This window comes from Oculina patagonica, chromosome 4, assembly GCF_052425735.1.
Source record: "Oculina patagonica isolate OP01 chromosome 4, crgOcupat, whole genome shotgun sequence".
NCBI lineage: Eukaryota > Metazoa > Cnidaria > Anthozoa > Scleractinia > Oculinidae > Oculina > Oculina patagonica.
The window spans coordinates 38,821,391-38,824,851 of NC_135761.1; the positions used below are offsets into that span (position 1 = coordinate 38,821,391).

Here is a 3,461-nt window from a genome sequence, read left to right on the forward strand (position 1 = left end):
AAAATAGGAGGAGTATGGTCTTTATAGCCTGCAAATGATATTATTCTAATAAGTTTCTTTTGTAACTTTATTAATGGATCTAAACTTGATTGAAATGTATTTGCCTAAACAATATTTCCATAATGGAAATAAGGGTAAATTAGTGCATAATAGAGCATTCTTAATATTTTCAGTGAGACATAGTGTCTTGTTTTGCAAAGAATTCCAGCTATTTTCGATATTTTATTTTGAATATAAGCAATGTGCTGCTTCCAATTTAACTTTGAGTAATGTTTATTCCCAAGAACTTTGTAGAATTTACTTGTTTGATTTCTTCGCCATTAATTCTTAACTTTAATGGCTCCTTGTTTTGTTTTTTTTGCCTTAAATAGAATAACTTGAGTTTTCTTGATGTTTAAAGTGAGTTTGTTTGCTTGTAGCCATTCGGTTACTTTTATAAGTTCATTGTTTAGTACCTGGTTAAGAGATTTCACATTAGTATCTAAGTAGAATACGTTTGTATCGTCTGCAAAAAGAATAAATGATAATATTTCTGAACACTTATGTATATCGTTCATATAAATTAGAAATAGTAAGGGACCTAAAACTGAGCCTTGCGGAACACCACAAGTTATCTTTTCTCTACTCGATACAGTGTTATTAAATTTTACCACTTGATTTCTGTTTGTTAGGTAATTTTTAAACCATTCGAGAGCTACTCCCCTTATCCCGCAATGCTGAAGTTTAGCAATAATAATCGAGTGGTCGACAGTATCAAATGCTTTTGATAAATCTAAAAATATCCCAGCAGTAAACTTTTTTTTACCGATTGCATCAGTCAGTTTTGTTACTAATTCTATGATTGCTGTCTCAGTGGAGTGATTTTTCCTAAATCCAAACTGTTTGCTATATAGTATGTCATGTTTTTGCATAAAACTAATTAATATGTTGTACATATTTTTTTTCTAAAATTTTTGAGAAACATCGAAGAACAGCTACAGGTCTATAATTTGAAAATAAACATTCATCTTCGCTCTTATACACTGGTGTTATAAGCGACGTCTTTAATTTGTCAGGAATTATGCCTGTTGTAAATGATTTATTGAATATTGACACGAGAGGCTTTATTATTAGAGGTGCTATTTGACGAATTACTTTTGGACTTAATTCGTTGATTCCCGTACTTTTTGTTGGGTCTATTTTTAATAATTCTCGCTCAACCTCATCTTCCGTTACAGGGGCAACGAAAAAACTTTCGTAGTGGTTTTAATTATTCAAAAAGGATTTAAAAATTAAGGAAGATGATGGCACTTTTTCTGCAAGTTTAGGGCCTACATTAGCAAAATATTCATTAAATTTATTGGCTACTTCATATGGATCAGTTATCTCATTTTCATTATAAGAAAATGTGCTTGGACAATTTTTATAACTTTTGTTTTTATTCATTATTTCATTTATTAAACTCCATGTTTTCTTGACATTGCCTTGTGTTTGCTCGAATTTTTCTTTATAATAACTCTTTTTGAGATTCTTATCAAATGATGAAGCTTATTTCGATATTGCTTATATTTAAGTTTATTTTCTGGTGTGGGCCGTTTTATTAATTTTTTATACAGTTTGTTTTTAGTTTTGAGAGACCTCTGAATTCCTTTTGTCAACCAAGGTTTTTGGTGTGACTTAAGAATTCCACTTGCAATTTTTTTAATTGGAAATGCCTTATTGTATAAACTATATAGTTTATTATAAAAAATGTTATATGATTAATTTGGATCATCGTTGTCAAGTACTTCTGTCCACAAATCTTCTTTTGATAGCTCATCCATTAGGTTATCAATGTTATTAGGTGTTATTTGCCTCATTTGAGTTACTTTTTGAGCATTATGTAGCTTAGTATTTCGTTTGATTGTAAATACAGGGAAGTGATCTGAAATATCTGTAATCAATATACCATTCATGTTACTATCATCTAGACTGTTTGTTAATATGTTATCGATCAGTGTTGCACTTTTATCCATTATCCTAGTTGGTTTTGTTATAAGTGGATATTATTCGAAAGTTTAAAACAACTAAAGAATAGAGGGAGTGTAGAAAAAAAGCCAGGCCGCCAGAAAAGTTTTGCATTCCACCATTGGTTTAATCGTTTTGTAAGGAATGCTGAGCCAATGCCTAACTTGGACACAAGCCAGTTTTAAGCGAGGTCGAACGCAAAACTTTTCTGGCGGCCTGGCTTTTCTTCTACACTCCCTCTATTCTTGCGTTGTTTTAATGGTTTTAATATTTTTACTCTTTTTAGGTGCCTATTATTATATTATACATATTATATTAGTATATTAGTATACATATTTATTATATTATACATATTTACATAGATAATTATATAATTTTTTTCCCTTTTATACAGTTTTACGTTCACGCACACGTTTTAACAAGCGCTTGCGCTCCTAGGTGTCGCGTGGGTAAATAAAGTATTGTTGTTGTTGTTGTTGTTCCCTTTGTGTTTGTCAAAACATGCTGTTTACAGAATTTACAGGGAAGAGATGGGTACCAGACCAACAATATGCAAGTTGACGTTCTTGTACGACTTATGGAAAAAATAATTTCCCAATGTCGTCATCCCTCCAGTAAGTACAATGATCTTTATTGTTTTTTTTTTCACCTTGTTCATTATCAATATAAATTATGAAAATTATCAGGATTAAAATCAAGGTCCACAACATTTTCAACATCAGATAAACTGCTTTTGACATCCGCATAAGATCATTGAATCCATTTTGTACCATGACAGTTTGCCTTTTTCCTTTCCTTTCTTATGGCTTTAATAGCTTTAAGATGAAAGAGCATTTTCAAGGCATAACTTGCATTGCTCCAGTTCTTCCAAGCTCCTTTGAAAAAATCAGTGATGTACGCAAGAGAATAGGTTTCAAGTCCACCTACCACAATCAGTTGTCAAATTGCATGGGGATACCACCATGAGGGTCACCACCATGAAAGTTAGATTTTCACATTATCAACAGTCAGCACATGAAGACACTTAGTGTGCATCCAGTTCTAGGGTAAAAAAAGTGAAAGTCCTCTTCGGCGATAGTGGGAGCCGTAAAACTCCTTCCAGTTGGGGAAGACACTCCAAGTTGCTATAAGCTGCAGGAGAAGTCAAGTAATCATCTGGAGGAAATGGGATATGTCTGTTGAGGAGACGTCGAATTGGACTCATCCACCTCTGAGGCAGTAGTTGAAGACCATGTTGATGAAACTTAACTTCCCTATGATTTTTATGAAATAGAAGATGTGCTGGAAAAACGTCTTTGCCATAAAACCCCTGCATATGAATTCAAAGGTTATTCATCAGAAGATGACATGTGGCTTCAAGCTTCGTACTGTACTTTAACAGGGCAATCAAAAGAAAAGAACCCTTTTGAAGAAGAAGTGACACATGCCCTTTTGGACAGGTGGAATCTTGAAAGTAGCTTCCTTCATCCTATGGC

General features: G+C 32.9%; 1 pseudogene; it reads right to left on the reverse strand.

Annotated features, from left to right (window-relative positions):
- Window positions 1–481: 481 nt before the first annotated feature.
- LOC144648437 (uncharacterized) lies at window positions 482–2,015 on the reverse strand (annotated as a pseudogene).
- Between the last annotated feature and the right edge of the window lie 1,446 nt (window positions 2,016–3,461).